Source organism: Harmonia axyridis, chromosome 2 (assembly GCF_914767665.1).
Source record: "Harmonia axyridis chromosome 2, icHarAxyr1.1, whole genome shotgun sequence".
Classification (NCBI taxonomy): domain Eukaryota; kingdom Metazoa; phylum Arthropoda; class Insecta; order Coleoptera; family Coccinellidae; genus Harmonia; species Harmonia axyridis.
The window spans coordinates 60,835,085-60,853,847 of NC_059502.1; positions in this window are offsets into that span (position 1 = coordinate 60,835,085).

The following is an 18,763-nucleotide window of genomic DNA, read 5'->3' on the forward strand; positions in this document are numbered from 1 at the left end:
GAACAACGCTTGCAAATAGTGCAATTTTATTTCGAAAATAATGGTTCTGTGCGGAATACGTATCGCGCACTTTTATTTTGTTTAGCGATGAAGCGCACTTCTGGTTGAATGGTTACGTCAACAAACAAAACCGCCGCATTTGGAGTGAAGCTAATCCTCAAGTGTATGTCGAAACACCGTTACATCTAGAAAGACTGACTGTTTGGTGCGCTTCATGGGTTTGTGGAATCATTGGTCCGTACTTCTTAGAAAACGATGATGGCCAGAACGTTACAGTCAATGATGATCGGTATAAAGCCATGATTACTAACTTGTTCATTCCTGAATTGAACAACCATGATGTCCAGGAGCTGTGGTTCCAACAAGACGGCACAACATGTCACACAGCTCGTGCCACAATCGATTTATTGAAAGACACGTTTGTTGACTGCCTAATTTCACGTTTTGGACCTATGCGGATAAGCCACAAACAACCCTTGACCATTTGGAAGACAACATTCGCCGTGTTATTGCCGATATACGGCCACAAATGTTGGAAAAAGTCATCGAAAATTGGACGTCCAGATTGGACTACATCCGAGCCAGCCGTGGCGGTCATATGCCAGAAATCAAATTTAAAATGTAGTGCCACAAAATTTCCTTGCGGATAAATCAAATTCATGTCAATCGAATAATCCATCGTTGTTTTATTGCAATTTGAAGTTCTATAGCTCTAAAAAAACACCCTTTATAACGCGAGTTACATTTAACTAAAGCCATCTATTGGAAAAATAATAGTTTTTTTTTACTACATCTAATATTTTTTGTATTTCATTCGTAAACACCTGGTTCAATTTTGACCATGAAACATGATCAGTAGAAGGGCTACGCTCAGGTAATAATAGTATATTGTGCAACAAGTGGGGAAAGTCCAACTTTTCTCGCGAGTGTGGAAGTTTGTGGCACGAGCCTGAAAGGCGAGTGCCGCAAACACACGAGCGAGAAAAGGACTTTCTCCACATGTTGCACACTATACTTTTCCTACAACTGCACAAATTTCAATAATTCAAGTAATGGACTTGATTCAAATCAAAATGACCTTCGTTGACAGTATGTGCTAATTTATTGCGTTTCCATAGAAACGACTCAAAAACCCAATTTCATTGGTCTACCAAGGGAGGTGTGGGGAAAGTGCCGTGGGGAATAATATTTCCCACAGTATGCGCAATACATAATTTTGAAATTGAGTAAACTATGCAGAATACGCTACTTTTCATAGCAGTTGTAGGAATAGTTATTTATAATACAAGTGCAGAAGGCATTGAAATTCTTCCACGAGTTCAAAATTCAAAAACGAGCCACGGAGTGGCGAGTTTTGGAATGAACGAGTGGTAGAATGAGCCTTCGGTACGAGTATTATACATTATTTTCTCTAATTCATTGCATTTTCATTGAAATTAATGAAATATTTCCATAAATATATTTTAGTGATTTTTGCATTGAAAAATGTTGGTTGGCAGAACTGATTTCTTTAAGGCAAATTGATGAATTGACAGATAAAGCCGTGGCGGAAAGTTCGAAGTACCAACATAGAATAATAAAATATTACCATAAAAACTGTGCGTTTCTGATATATTCTCGCACGATTTTGTTCTACAAGATGTGGAAGAATGAACGGAATAACCACAGAATTAGAGAAAAGTATATTTTTAGTGTTATTATTTAATCTACTTGAAATTAAATAAATGAGGTGCAATTTCAATATTATGAACTGTCACTAAAACCAAAAATTTTAAATAAGTCCAAAGATGTAAATAAAACTACAAAGCTGAGTCTGAAATTTTTACAATTCATTTGAGTGAAGTTTTTCAAGCATAGGATGGATAAAATTCCGTTCCTGATTTCTAATCTGGATAATACTTAAGGAGGAATTTTTCGTGACCGTATATATCATCTTTTCAATTATTGGTAATTTATGCAATATTGAGAGCAAAACGTGATAAGAATCAATATGAAATTAAATAAATCACGACGAAAAAAGCCATTTCCCTGATAAATTGACTAGTGCCAATGCTGAAGTTGATTGCCTGGGTCTCGACATGGGGCAAAACCGGATACATAGTAAGTCAACATATTACATAGCAAGACGTTATTTATTGCCTCATATTTCTTTTCGAGTTTTAGAACTAGAATCATGTCATTACTACTGTCTATATACTAATGTGTATATTCTCAAACACATTAATATCTTCGCACCAGTCGAATAAAAAGCAGTTGCAGCATTCCGCGAATTCAATAAGAAGATACTCATCATAATTTGACGTGTACTCTCTTGATTCCCCTGGCAATAAATTATTTATATAATGAGATCATGTAATTAACGTTGATTCAAAGTCGATACTTTTCACCAATGACTTCTTTCTAAGTTTTTATCTTTTTATCTTGGATAAATTATCACATATAGTTCCACTTATATTCGTAGACAGGTTGCAATCAAGAAATCTTGGGATAAATTTCATTTCTACCCAAAGTTGTTTACAATTGTATCTTACCTCCAACATACTAGAACTGCCAAATTAAAGTCACGCAAACCTTTATCTTTATTTACCTTCAATCTAATGAAAGTGACAAGGAAATGTGGAGTTTGGAGTTCTTGTAATGTTCTCAACAAAATTCAAATCGTTGATTCTTCAGAGAAAGATCCAGGTTCCAATCTCCCTAGGAAAATTTGGTGTTCGATTCAGAACTGGTCATGGCCGTTGCAATAGTATGCTCTTCAGTTGGCATTTTGAAAGACCACATCTAACGGGTGTTTTTTTTCGAGGTATATAACTTTAAGTTGGCATTACTGTTCAAGATGTTTGGTTTGGCAATTCATCATGAATAGACTCACGCCTGAACAACGCTTGCAAATAGTGCAATTTCATTTCGAAAATAATGGTTCTGTGCGGAATACGTATCGCGCACTACGTCCATTAGCGATGAAGCGCACTCCTGGTTGAATGGCTACGTCAACAAACAAAACTGCCGCATTTGGAGTGAAGCTGATCCTCAAGTGTATGTCGAAACACCGTTACATCCAGAAAAACTGACTGTTTGTTGCGCTTTATGGGCTGGTGGAATCATTGGTCCGTACTTCTTCAAAAACGATGATGGCCAGAACGTTACAGTTAATGGTAATCGGTATAGAGCCATGATTACTAACTTTTTCATTCCTGAATTGAACAAACATGATGCCCAGGAGCTGTGGTTTCAACAAGACGGCGCAACATGTCACACAGCTCGTGCCACAATCGATTGGTGACCGCCTAATTCCACGTTTTGGACCTGTGAATTGGCCTCCAAGATCTTGTGATCTAACACCGCTAGACTACTTTCTGTGGGGCTATGTAAAGTCATTGGTCTATGCGGATAAGCCACAAACCCTTGACCATTTGGAAGACAACATTCGCCGTGTTATTGCCGATATACGGCCACAAATGTTGGAAAAAGTCATCGAAATTTGGACGTCCAGATTGGACTACATCCGAGCCAGCCGTGGCGATCATATGCCAGAAATTATATTTAAAATGTAATGCCACAAGATTATCTTGCGGATAAATAAAATTCATGTCAATCGAATAATCCATCGTTGCTTTATGGCAATTTGAAGTTCTATGGCTCTAAAAAAAACACCCTTTACATCCAACCTGACCAAGTTGGGCTATCGGCACGGCAAGTTGGGTAGTGTTTTACATTTTAATGATGTATTGCAGACATAATAATAATAAATCTTTATTCAGAAAAATACGCAATCACAAAAATTGTATGGATGACTATAAGGTCCAAGCATTTATGTTGGAATAAAAACTTGATTGATATTCTAAACAAAAGTGTTTACATTTACTTTCTGAGCCACAAAACGGATAACCTTTTATTCTTGATATGAGACAACCACATTGAAAAAAAAATTTGTGTTTGGCATTATTTTCACGTGAAATCGGCGAAACGACTCACTTTCTTATAACAGGCCAATAGAAAAATACCAAGTCTACCATAGTAAAACAAATTTTTTTGGCAAAATTCGATTTATTATTATTCAACATAGTTGCCTTCGAGGGCGATACAGCGATTACAGCGATCTTCCAACTTTTCGATAACATTTTTGTTGTACGATTTGTCTTTCGCTTCAAAATAGGCCTCAGTTTCGCCGATTACTTACTTCATTGGCGCTAAATTTATTTCCAGCGATCATTCTTTTGAGGTCTGACAACAGGAAAAAGTCGCTGGCGGCCAGATCTGGCGAATACGGTGGATGCAGAAGCAATTCCAAGCGCAATTCATGCAGTTTTACCATTGTTTTCACTGATTTGTGACACGGCGTATTGTCCTGATGAAACAGCATCTATTTTTTCTTCAAACGGGGCCGTTTTTTTTAACGATTTCATCCTTTAAAAGATCCAATAACGCTATATGAATAATAATCGCTGTTGATGGTCTAGCCCAATGAATCAATTAATGAATAATATACCTTGCGCATCATAGAATACTGATGCCTTATCCTTGCAAGCTGACTGCTCTGTTTTTCCTTGCTTTAGAATCGGTTCATCGTGTGCAGTTCACTCATCTGACTGTCGATTGGACTGCGGAATGAAATGATGGAGCCATGTTTCATCCATTGTCACATATTGACGCAAAAATTCAGGTTTATTGCACTTAAACAACTTCAAACACTGCTCATAATCATTAACACGTTGTTGCTTTTGATCGATGGTGAGCTCGCGCTCACCCATTTTGCACACAGCTTTCTCATGTAAAAATATTCGTGAATTATATGATGTACATGTTCAGATGATATCTTCATCTCGATCAACTTCACTTTACGGTCATTCAAAATTATTTTGTGAAGTTTTTTGATTTTCTAGTCGGTGACAGCCTTTTTTGGGCGTCCACTGCGTTCGCCTTCTTGGGTTCACATTTCACCACGTTTAAACTTAACACACCAATCAATGATGGTTGATTTTCCTGGTCATACCCCGGGAACTCTTCATCAAGCCAAAATTTTGCTTCAACTCTATTTTTTTCCTTCAAAAAGCAATAGTTTATCAGTACACGAAATTCTTGTTTTTCCATCTTTTTTCAAATAACAAAAGTAGCTATACTTAATACGCAATATCTCACAAACTAATGATCGGACTGCTGTCAAATGTTGACACGTATCGTTTGAAGGTTGGTACTAACTAAAAACCATTTGGATTTAATACTAGCACCGCCATCTGTGCATCAGACCGGGGACTTTTTAATTGGCCTAATATTCTTGATATGAGATAACCACATTTGTTGCGTCAAGTGAATTTCACGCAAACTTTACGAGCAGTTGAATATTCAGAGATATGCATTTAGGTCGGAAAACCAACCCCTGCAGGTACAGCGACACAGAACACAGAACAGGAACATCCTTGGCACCACATTGGCGCTACATATGGTCATCCTGAAGTCACATCTAAGGGCAAGGAACGAAGACGTGGACCAATCAGGGACCTGGATTGCGCTTTGGTATGCAAAATCCAAAGCGACGCTTAACATCCCCAGGAAATAATAATAATAATAATAATATTTATTTCGAAAATCTTACACATACACTTTTACAATATATATTCAATCAGAACGAAATATATGTCAAAGAAAAAAACAAATATAAATTCTATGTTGGAGAATTGAGATACTCAAGGATTGTATATGGTTCAAGATCTAGTAAAAACTTGTGTAATTCTTTTTTGAATCTATTTTGTTGATCAATTTGCCTTATTCTTGGTGGCAATTTGTTATAGTACTTCATGCAAGAATACTTTGCTCCTCTCTCCGTTACAGTCAATCTATGAACTGGATATACATATAAACAATTTCTATTATTATGAGAATGTGATGGCAAATTTGAACTGAAGTAATCTCTATTCTTGAAAAGAAACATTATACACTCTTCAATGTGTAGCGCTATTACTGTTAGAAAATTGCTACTCTTGAAATAACCTCTGCATGAAGCTCTAAAATCAAGTTTATTTATTGTCCTGACTGCTCTTTTCTGTGTCTTAAATATATTGTCCACTGCTCTGACACTACCATAAAAAATTAAACCATATCTAACGAGGGATTCAAAATTTGAATAATAAATCATCTTCAGGCCATCTTTGCCGAGATATTGTGACATAACTCTCAAAGTATAACAAACCGAGTTCAATCTCTTATTGAGGTTTTCTATATGAGCTTCCCATGATAGAACTGAGTCTATCGTTAATCCTAAGAGCTTAGTTTCAGTACTTATATTAATTTCAGATTCATTTAGTTTTATTGTATTTGGACACTCAAGGTTAGATCTGTTGGTTTTGAATATGACACAATTCGTTTTATTTTCATTTAAAATCAGTCTTTCGTTTGAAGTCCATTCAGAAAATAATTTAAAAATCCTATCCGAATCATTGAGTAATGATTGCATTTCTTGAGCAGTTATTAATATGTTCTTATCATCTGCATAGTTAGTTAACAAGCAATTCTGTCCAACAATACACTCCCAAGCGTCATTAATATATATATTGAACAAAATTGGACCGATTATACTTCCCTGTGGAATGCCCATCTCAACCATCCCTATCCTTGATTTCACAGATACTCCTTTTTCAGTAACAACAGTCTGCTGCAACCTTCCCGACAGATACGACCTCAACCAGGACACAACAACCCCAGTTATCCCATACAGCTTCAGTTTCTTCAACAAAAGCTGATGATTTACACAGTCATAAGCCTTTGTCAGATCCAAAAATAAACCCATCACGTAGCTTTTATTCTCCAGTGCTTGTAAGATTGACTCAGTAAATTCATACAGAGCAGTCTGAGTTCCCCTTCCCTTCATGTAGGCATGTTGGCCCCTATAGAACATATCATTATCCAAAAAGTACTCCATCAATCTGATACTCATGCATTTCTCAAACACTTTGGAAAAACACGGCAGCAAACTTATCGGTCGATAATGCTCCACACCTGACCCATCTCCTTTTTTATGTAAAGGCCTTACAGTTGCCAGTTTTAATTTGTCTGGAAAAACCCCTGTTCTGAAAGATGTGGTGATGGCAAAAGTTAGGGGTGAAATGACCTCATGAATACAAAATTTCATCAAAGAAGTTGGTATTTCATCATAACCACTACTGTAGGGCTGCCATACGTCCCGGTACGCCGGGACATGTCCCGGTTTGGACCATTGAGTCCCCGTGTCCCGGTTAGTTATTCACTTGTCCCGGTTAGTAATTTGACCGTTATGAGATTCATATTTCCTTATATAGAGTAGGTGATACAAAATTTGTTTTCATGGAATCTCAACGGATTCCAGTAATCATAAATCTGAAATGCTGTTTTCGTTGCTCAAACATTATTTTTCAGAAACCGAAGAATTGAAAATAAAATTATTAAAATTGGACACATGGCCAAATAAATCGTCTTATACAATCACTTTATTATTTATGGAATCTTTAGAGGACCTTAATATTTCCATATAAAATATTTTCGCTGTCAGTGCGGATAACACAAATAAAATTACTTCGAAGTAAAATAAAGGCGATTTTTTTTTAATTAGAAGAGATTTTTTCAACAAAACTATCGGTTGTCCAGTACATAGACTCCACAATGCTGCTTCCACTTCCGCTGATATGATGTCAATTTCTGTGCAGTCTATTGGTCTTCAAATTTTCAAATATTTTTGGATATTTTCTGTAAGGGTCGAACGATGAAATGTTTTCGATGGCTTTCACTAGTTCTAGCTATTGAACGCTTACTGTGTGTCATTGAAAAAAAATTTCTCAGCTGAAAAAAGGGCCTTAAAAGCTGTAACCGATTTTTTTTTTACTCTTTATTAGAACTTTAGACTTTATTTCTACACAGTCAAGCATTTCTGATTGACAAACCGATTGAAAGTATTGAAAAATCATAAATTACTGTTATTAAAGTTAAAATTAATTGAGAGGATAGATACTAAGAAAGAGTTGAATGGAAGATTACTAAATAAATATTTTGGAAACCAAACAAAACAAGTCTATAACAAACTAAAGCTCGATAACACAATGTAATGAGTTAAATTTGACAATGAAGTCAGAGTTTTTTCACAACACCCGATATCTCGAATATAATGGACTCGGCCAATGACAAAATTCGATAAATTTGTATGACTGTTTTTGAATGCTGTTCCTTAATGAAATCTAGTAGAAGAAACTGTTGCATATTGAATGGGAAAGCTTTCACGCTTGAAGATTCCGTTTATGAAAAATTTAAGTACCTATTTGAATTCTTTCATTTTCGCAGAAATTACAGATGAATGGAAAGCTAAAAACATACACGATAAATAGTTGTAATTTCCCAATAAAACAAGAGAACATGAAATAAAGACAAATCTCATCGAAATGTGCCAATATATTCTCGCAATTGTGGAACACAATGTTCATGTGGAACGGGTGTTTTTTTCTATGAGATCTTCACAGTGGTTTGAGAACGAAATGCATCAAGCACAGTAAGCACAGCGGAGACAATAATTCAAGTTATTTATAATTATAAAATGAGATACGTGGAATTTTATTATCATGTCAGAAAAAAATTACTTGAAAAGGCCAAAACTTTTTGAATATATAAATGGGCTAAAAAAATGGCACCGAGGATCAAGCCAAAAAAAAAGGATACCATACCTACTTGTTTATCGTTGCGACTTTATGTTGTTTTTATTGCGAGTTGATATTATTTTTGTTCTTTATAAATTATATCAGTGGATATGTCCGAATAAATCTTATTTTAACGTGCAAAAAAGTCAATAATCCTAGAAACCCTGGAAAAAATTAATGAATACCTCTCAGATGAGGTTTTGGTTTTTGTCCCGGTCGATGTTCCAACATTTATGGCAGCCCTACACTACTGTGTTTATTACTCAAGCTATTCACTACTTTTATTATCTCAGTTTCTGTTATTGGTTTGAGAAACATTGATCTATCTGCTTGCTCGAAATAAGTTTGGTGGTCTCCTACAGGTGAAGCAGACAACAAGTCTGCTGTACAGTTCAGAAAATAGCTTTTAAAATGATTTGCAATCATCTCACCACCTCCATCCATCTGGATATCTCTGGGTATACCTGAACCACTCTTTATGTTATTTATTATGGACCATACAGTTTTTGTTCTATTGTCTGAGTTTTCTATTTCTTTTTGAAAACGTTCTGCCTTTCGTTTTGCAAGTGTATCTTCATATATTTTTTTTGCTTGTTTATACTGTGGTTTGAAAGTTGTATCTACCGAGCTCATCACATATAAAACATCCAAGTGTCTCTTACATCGTTCTATCTCTGGGTCGTTCCTTATTTGCTTTTGTGGATTATTTCTTTGTTTAAATCTTCTAATGGGAAAACTGACATTGAAATGATAGAGGAAAATATTGTGAAAATTATCCCATATTTCATCTGCATTATTTGCATTGTATACCCTAGTCCATTCTTCTTCCTTGAGTCTAGTTTTGAAATCCAACTTGTTAAAGTCATTAAAAATTCTCCTGGAAACAAATTCATTGTGTTTTTGGATGAAGAAACTCATACTTTGTGCTGCATGGTCAGAAATCAAATTAAAATGCACCTTAACCTCACAATTTTCAGGATAGTTGGTAAAAATATTGTCTATCAAAGACCTACTGACATTTGTAACCCGAGTGTATTCTTTAACCATGGGAAACATGTTGTATGAATTTAATAGAGAGAATAACAGTTCTTTTTCACTACTTTTATCTTTTTCATGCATTGGGATGTTGAAATCACCCACTAAGAATATTCGCCCTGGAAACGAAACGAACTTATTCAGTATGTCCTCCAGGCATCTCAAAAAATCCGCTACCACTCCACCAGGTGTGTACAGACACATAATAGCAATTTTTTCTCCTTGAATTATGAACTGGCATACGCTGCATTCGCAGATTCCCTGTTCTGAAAGAGCTGTAATCGTTTTGAGTGACTTGAATTGTGTACCCTGTCTTGCAAAAATCGCACTTCCACCATGTAAAAAGTAAAAATTGTTGATGCCGAAGTTACTCAGTTGGGTGCCTGTTTTCCAGTGCTCTGATATACACAAGAATAAGCAATCAGGAAAATCTTGAACAAATTTTTCTAATCTATTAACACAATTGCCAATTGACTGAATATTTTGGTGAATAATTGTTATCTTAGTACCTTTAGAAGATTTAGATTTTCTTGATAAACACTGAGTATTGCACCCTAAAGCTACATTTTTTAGTTTTTGATCATCATTGTTTGAGTTGACGATTTTGAATTCGGTTGAGGTTCTAAAAAATGTTGTCCTCTCATGAAATTGAATCTAGCAAAGGAAATACCAACAGGCCAGAATTCATTTTTGTATACTTCCTCTTTAAGTGTTAAAGGAACTCCTACCATAAAGCTCTTGAAACCTGCTTGATTTGACCTCGTTTTCAATAACATCACTGATATTTGATCAATTTCTGAATCGCTTTTAGCTGATATATAATTTTTTATTTCTTGTTCTTGGACAGATTCATTAACTCTTGAGATAAATAACCATATCTTCTTTGATCCCTTGTTGGGCTTGAATGATTTAAATGTTGACTCATCTACTTCTATTCTGGAACCAACATTCACTTTCTTTTGCCGTTTACGATTTTTCCTTATGACTTCTTGAAAGCCGTCCTGTTCATTTAGATCTTGTTTACCTTTCCTTTCCTTGTTTATATTTACATTATTGGCAATGTGTTTGTCAAGGATCGTGACAGATGCGCAAGACGTCGTAGTGTCCGATTTTTCTACCGTGGTGGTTAATATGGAATTATTAGTATTCTGTGTTTGTTTGTCTGTTTCAAGGTTATCGTTTTCTTTGACAGCATTGGTATTTACCATTTCACTCGATGTTGTGTTTATCTTTATATTGCGATTTTTTTTACGTGGAACATCTTGACTATGATTATTTTTGTTTACGTATTTATTTTCAAGGAAACCAACCTTTTCAGTCAATAATTTGTTGTATTCCTTCAGTACTCGATATGCTTCCTGACTTTCTTGCAATAATTTCTTCAGAAAATCATTTTCCATATCCAATAATTTATTTTGCGTTAAAACTTTCTCATACGCTGTTGTTTCATCACACTTCTTCTCACATGGAATATGTTTACATTGGGCATTTTTATTGTTAGCTGCCGTTGTTATACACGACGGATGAAAACTTTCATTGCATTTTGTACAAAGAACGAAATCAACGACTTTCTTGGCACAATAAGCGCATTTTTGATCCACAATTTTCTTTTCTCTCTCGGAGCGTAAATTTATATCAACCTCACTCGTCGACATATTGCGACACATTTTGGGTACCATATTCAGTACGCTCGTAGCTGTTACCTTGTAAACACATAACTTGTACAGCCAAATTCAATATATATATATTAAGAAATCTGGTGTTTCATTATTCCAATTTAATAGAATTATAGTTGCTCGATTCAACGAAAAACAACATTGAAAAAAAAGTTGTGTATGTTATTATTTTCACGTGAAATCGGCGAAACGACTCACTTTCATTTAGCCTGAATAACAATCCCAATGAAATATTTGAAATAATTTCTCCGAAAAAAAAACAAGAATGTTATCTTATTGTCCTCTCCGTCATATCACATATCACAGTCTGAAAAGTCCACCGAGAATAAGCTAACGATCGAAGGCGTAATCTCACTTTCAGCGTCGGATGCCAGTGTTCTAATTACACGTATGTAACATGCGGGAAATCAGACGGACACAAATTAACGTCATAACTTATCTTCGACTCTGATTTCTGTGTGATGCTGCTCGTTTCCGGCGGGAATCCGCTCATAAAAATGCGTCGCCATCCTTATACACTACACGAACAAAATAACTCGATTCGATAACCCTTATGCCCGCCACTCACGAGGCGTTTTTTCGAGCGTTTGGAAGCAGGCGTTCAAATGGCTTGCGTCCAAATGGAAGCTAGTCTACTCTACCATCCCATGCGTCCATCGAAACCTGCCACTCAAGAGGTTGTTTTATTGAGTACCCGGGTCGGATTTCTGATGATCACAGACAGCTGTCATTGGACTAGTAAAGTGATGTTGATAATACTATATTTGACACGATAGAATCAAAATATAGAGCAAAACTGATAAATCAGTGAAAAATTTTTGAAAATCCATCAATAAATGACTGAGAAATAGATTATTTAAATTTACGTATTTTAGCGCGGAACGTCTTTGGTCTGTGACGTCACGGCTCTTGCCAGTGATCGCTACACCATAAATTACGTTTAAAAACTTAGCCGCGCCAAGGCTCTCGCGCCGTTTGTAGTTGTACAGTGTAGTTTTAACTCGAGTTTTGTTTTTATGTCACCATAATGGAAGAAGGCTTCGTCAAAGGACAAAGAGACAATTTGCCTAAAATAGATATATTCGCAGTGATGGAGTTTTTTCTTCAAATCCATCTTATGTCAGTGCAGAAATAAAAGGAGTTAAACTTTTCAAGTAAGTATCTACTTTTGAGTTTGCTACATCATGGTTCAACTTATAACGATGATTTATTTAAAAAACGTTTCATAAACAGTTTGTAGTTGAGTACTGGTTGTTGAAGTTTATCAATGGCAAAACATATTTATGTGAGGAGTAAAAAGTAAAAAGAGAAAAAAGTAATTTATATGTATGTATATAGTAAGTTATTTCAGCCATCGTATAACGAACAAAACACGACACGAACGGCACAAGTGATTGTACACCAATGAATTCGTAAGCACTCTGCGAATACCAGTCGTGTAGTGTGTGACGTCACGACACTTACACGTACTATGAAATTATTCTTCCAGGCGCAACTTCAAAGTCCCATAACTTTTTCATTTCTAGAGATATTCCAATGATTCTTCCACATTTTTGTTTCATTTTACTTAAATTTTTAGAATTGATCCTTAACAAAAAAATGAAAACTGGTCCATTTATCAGGTACCTACCGTCGGAACTTCGTAGCATACCAATTTCTTGTTCAAAATGAAAGAATTTTTGATAGGTTTCATCGAAAAATATAGGCAGAAAACCTGTCGATGGAAAATGAAAAGTTCAGCATACGCAAACAGGAATATCAAAAATAAAGACTATGGGGAACTAGTAAAATATTCCAAAGGAAAATTACAGAATGAAAGAGTTTACGAGATATTACTTGTGCTTTTAAAAAGATTTCTCACCCTACTTCATTTTACGCCAATTTTTTCTAAGTTGACGAAATTCGATTATAATTTTCGATTATGTATTTTTGTGGCCAGCAAAAAGTCCAGATCTAACACCGTAAGAATAGACGAGGCAGAAAGAGGATTGAGAATAAATTACAGGTGAAAACTACTAATTGAAGAAAAAAGGAATGGTGGAGGTCATTTCAAACATAATTTATGGATATATTTTTCAATTTCAATGAAAAAATATCTGATTTATTTCTGTCCTTTCTTTGCTTCTTTCAGTTCTTTTTTCTTTCAAAGCAAAATCTGCTGAAACAAAACTAGTGGCTGCATTCTAACGGAAATTTTCTTAGGAAATAAAGAAATTATTTGGAAAGTTTTCAAAATAATTTTGTCAAACATAAATTGTGGAATTCGAAAGTTGGAGTCAAATTTATATTAGAAATTGACTATTCTTCTCTTTATATAAGTACCAATCATACCTATTCTTATTCGATATCTAATACAGCATAGTTTTGTTTTTTCATACATATCATATCCTTTTCTGATGAAAATAATTCAAAATTAAAATCCAACTTGGTCAACGTGGAAAAAATTGAAAAAAATTAAGTAAGATGAGAATTTTCAAAAAAAAAACACAATTGTAGAGTTTCGGTTATCAATTATCAAATGAGTGATATTAACACCTTCAAGGTTCTGTTCTAATTTGGAAACTTCCTTAGTAGGGATACATTTTGAGGGCCTCGAGATTTTGTTCCATTGCGACGAGAATTCTGGATTCGCTTCATTCAAACTTATGGTTCTTATTTTTCCTTCAAAAACTCCACGATCGAAACGATAATGAAAAAAAACATTCTATCAACACAACTGCTAAGTTTGTACAATCACACACAAAGATCTCCAGGTCTCCTGCTGATTGGTTCAAGAGAATTCGCAAAGTCATTATGTGAACTCTTCAGTTCGGAATGAATATCCAGAATTGTTGGTCAGTTTATCTTAATGTTCTTTGTCGGACTGCAGAACGCGACAAACATTTTGATGGCTCACGAGAACTCCAGTTCCATATCTCTATGAGTCCGAGCTATGCCATGCTTAATAGCTGCTTGCAGGGATTCTTGGGTAAATAAACGATCATAATTGGTTTGCAGTGGCGGAGATATTTGATTCATTATTCTTGCTATCCTCTGCGATAAATTGATTGAAGTTATAAATACCTCATGTTAGTACATGATGCAACTATCTTTCGTAATAATCTCGAATAAATATCTACCATCGCTACATTTCATACGGTGAGCTCAAATAGTTATCGGGAAAATGAAATATTCATATTTATGCCTTCAGTGAGAGTGAGTGAGAAGGTCAATTCAATTAGAATTTTTCAGAACCTTTGGTTCCAGATGAACTACGGGATGTTATTTTTCTCAAACGTCTCTTTAATTTTGTGCCAAGAGTGTTCTCAAAAGATCGGGTTCGACACTCAAATTTGAGGTGAAACTTATGTGTCGCCAACTTTTTGAAAATTTCGATCTTGTCTTGATTTCGAGAGAATATCAAGGCAAAAGAAGTAATTTTAGATTTCAAGACAGATAAGAAGTATCATGTCGATACCAAGATTTCTACTCAAGAAAAATCAAGAAATCTTTAAATATCTTGAATCTTGACTAACAATTAACGCCGAAACGTACTTATTCATGAGGAAAATAACATATTTTATTTATTGAACAAATTTTTTTTGAAACGAATACGTGGAAACTAAAATCGCAAACTAGATTTCAAAAAAAATCAAAGGATACCGAACACATTTTTATTAGGGAAAGTAGCATACTGTTAAAGAATTGTTCTTTGGATTTGTTACATTTAGTCAATTATACACCACAATTTTTTTAAATCATTTATTCGAAAATCGCCTTAACGACCTAAAGGGTGTTTTTTTAGGGCTATAAAACTTTAAATTGCAATAAAACAAAGGTGGATTATTCGATTAACATGAATTTTATTTATCCGCAAGATGATCTTGTGGCATTACATTTTAAATATGATTTCTGCCATATGACCGCCACGGCTGGCTCGGATGTAGTCCAATCTGGACGTCCAATTTTCGATGACTTTTTCCAACTTTTGTGGCCGTATATCGGCAATAACACGGCGAATGTTGTCTTCCAAATGGTCAAGGGTTTGTGACTTATCCGCATAGACCAATGACTTTACATAGCCCCACAGAAAGTAGTCTAGCGGTGTTAAATCACAAGAGCCAATTCACAGGTCCAAAACGTGAATTTAGGCGGTCACCAAACGTGTCTTTCAATAAATCGATTGTGGCACGAGACGTGTGACATGTTGCGCCGTCTTGTTGGAACCACAGCTCCTGGACTTTATGGTTGTTCAATTCAGGAATGAAAAAGTTAGTAATCATGGCTCTATACCGATCACCATTGACTGTAACGTTCTGGCCATCATCGTTTTTGAAGAACTACGGACCAATGATTCCACCAGCCCATAAAGCGCACCAAACAGTCAGTTTTTCTGGATGTAACCGTTTTTCGACATACACTTGAGGATTATCTTCACTCCAAATGTGGCAGTTTTGTTTGTTGACGTAGCCATTCAACCAGAAGTGCGCTTCATCGCTGACGGACGTAGTGCGCGATACATATTCCGCACAGAACCATTACTTTCGAAATAAAATTGCACTATTTGCAAGCGTTGTTCAGGCGTGAGTCTATTCGTGATGAATTGCCAAACCAAACTGAGAATAAATCACTTAACAGCTTTCAAATCGGTCGCCATCTTGAACAGTAATGCCAACTTAAAGTTATATACCTCGAAAAAAAAAAACACCCTATATTATCAAAACATGTTTATGAATTCTATTATACACCTTACTCTACATCACATTTGAGAAAATATATGGAATGATCCTCTTAAAAGAAATCGAAAGTTATATTCGAAATATTTTTCAGTAGGAAACATTTCGAATATAACTTTTTTCTCTCTTTTGAAAGGAACACTTCGTGTCCAAATTCAATCATTTACTCCTTGCTATACTATCTATGTTCTACCAAAAAAAATTAAAAATTTAAACAGCTCCTTCTGGGTGTTGCAGTTTCTTTGTCAGTTAGTAAATAATAAAGCATATAATAGGATTTTAATGTTTTTCTATGTTTGTTGACCAATAACTTATCAATAAGTAATGAATTATAAGAATTTATGCGTATTTTATATAGTTTCATTTCAATTCCTATTTCTTGTTCTTGAGAGGTTTTTTTTGAAGAGATTATTCGTACGATTCCCCACAGTGAATTATGGGAAGGCGTAGATTAAAATCCAGAGTCTAACTGTTGTCTGTAATAGCCATTTGCAAATCCCATAGTCATGAATGCTGCTCGTAATTTAAACTTGATAGTTCTGAATTATAGCACCTCACAAGTTAACCTAAGTGTACTTCTAAGATGTCGACCCAGTTCACAAAGTTGAGTACTTTTAGTGATCAGTATCAAGGTCACCATCTAGGTCAAAGTTACTTCAATAATAATAGCCCTGCCCGATCATGGTCGATGGTCGACTGATACCATCTGAAGAGAAGAATCGCTTGAAAAATACTTACGATGCGGAATCCTTATGAAATTATCCACGCAAACGATGAAGAAGGCCAAAATAGTATTCTTTGTAGGCTGCATGGCCAGTTGGAAGGGTTATTGCTTTTCATGACACATGGAACATTGTTTGTTCCTTATTAAGTCCATTTATGAACCATTGGAATCGTTCTAGGAGGAAAACATTTTATACTAGGGTAGGGGGTGTAGAAATGGGGGGGTACTAGGGGTAATTACCCCCTCCAAGATTTCCAGAATATAAATGTTAAGAATTCTCTCAAAGACGAAAAACGAAAATTGTTCCATAAAATGAACCAATACTCTTTTCACTTTTCTTTTAAATCGACACAGCAGCAAAAAATCGGACCCTTTTACTGTTTATGAGTTTATTACTCTTTCAAGATGATTACCTACTTTTATTGCACTACGAGCACGTCTATGTCCGAGGTTTATTATTTTCCTTTATCTTCCCGTTTTGTTGGCTTCCCCTTTGTTTTGCCATCTGTTTTTCATTCGTCATCGATAAACATTATTTTCCTCACAAAATTTTAACTGCAGTTATCAAAGACTTGAACTGATCAAAAAAAATAACTGTGCTGTTTTACAATGTAATGTGTTTCATTCAAATTGCAATTCATTTGTAAAGACTTCAGTTTTGAATTGACTATACAGAGAAATCTCAAATTGGAGGTACAAACGAAAATGACAGACTCCTCATTTCAAGGAATGAAGTCCTATAACATTGGTCCGGAAACGATTTGTTTTGGAGATATTAATATTAAAGTTCAAAGTTTTTTTTCTCAAAGCACCTTCCCTTCGAAAGATATTCAACTTAAATTTGGCATATATATATATTCCAATTTGAAGTTTTCATCATGTGATATGCTAATTTTGCAAGCAAATCTAAAGGTTGATATTTTTTCTGGAAGAGTGGCCAAACAAACTTTTTTTTTGGTGAACCACTGGTACTTTAGAAAAATGTAAAAAAAACTGTGGTTCAGTACTAACTACATCTTATGGTTACTTGTAGGTTCTTGTCAAACAATTCTTCTGTAATCCTAAGGAAAATTCTAATTATTTTGAGATCCAGTGAACTGTAATAAATAAATAATTAATTATAAGATTTGGTACTAATTTACACAATCCGTAGAGAAGATCCATAGAGATTGGTTGAAATGTTAAATGCATCACAAAAAAGGAAGAAAAATCAACTTGTATCTCGAAAACGAAGCATATGCGGGCCCATGTATAGGATATTAATTCTTAAAATATTCAAGGAATTTTTCATTTTTTTTCGTACCTCCAATTAAGGAACAATCGAATGGTATTAACAATCGAATCAATAAAATGCTATTACTTAGAGTAATTTTTCGTTATCATAATTTTCTTTCTCATATGGCAGATATGAGTAAACGTTGTCTTAAAAAAAAGTGTTTCGATTACCCCCAAGAAAAAAAGGATCTACGCCCTTGACTAGGGTTGAGCGTTCATTGTCCGAACAGATCGCTGTATCATTTCGACACAAAGTCTTCAATTTTTTCAATTTTATCCAAGAATAGTTTCAAATGATAAGGCTCAATCTGCGATATGTCTGTTAGAAAGTTTCTTTTCTTGAAAATTTTTGGACAGTTCTAGCAAACAATCAAATTTTGTCATTTAAATGTCACCCAATCATGTCTTCATTACACAATTAATTGAATTCAGTGCAATTATCAATCACTATGACAACACGATTGAGTTTGAAAACTTCATTCCGAATAAATTTCAAACAGTCACGTTTTGGCAATATGTGCAAACTCTTGCAAAAAAGAACTATAATAATGACTATAACTTTATGATTGTCCCGTTTAACAATATAGTATTTAAATCAGCCCATGACAATGAATCTAATGCTTAGTTTAATTAAAATTATGAATTTTTTTGTAAAAAAATTCCTAAAAAGTCCTAAAGGTTGGA